The following is a 313-nucleotide window of genomic DNA, read 5'->3' as shown; positions in this document are numbered from 1 at the left end:
GTGCCCGCCCCTCGCGGGCTCGGGTTCACACCTTCGCCCCCGGGCCGGGGCGCCTGCGTCCCGAGGCCCGGCGAGCCGGGCACCCGCCGGCGTGCCCTGCAACCGACAGGCGCCTGCGCACGTATGCGGCATCTCGCCGAGCCGCCCCCCGGGCGCCTGCCGGTCAGGATGCCCGCATGCGCCAGCCCGCGTTTCCAACTGGCACGAGGCCGGGTCACCAACTGGCAGCCGCGGACCGAGGCACTCCCCCCCCCCCCCCCCCCCCGGGCCCGGTGGCCGCTCTCTCGCAGCTCGTTCTCGGCTCCTCAAGTGA

Source organism: Fonticula alba, assembly GCF_000388065.1.
Source record: "Fonticula alba strain ATCC 38817 unplaced genomic scaffold supercont2.14, whole genome shotgun sequence".
NCBI classification, from domain to species: domain Eukaryota; order Rotosphaerida; family Fonticulaceae; genus Fonticula; species Fonticula alba.
This window is presented reverse-complemented; position numbering follows the sequence as displayed.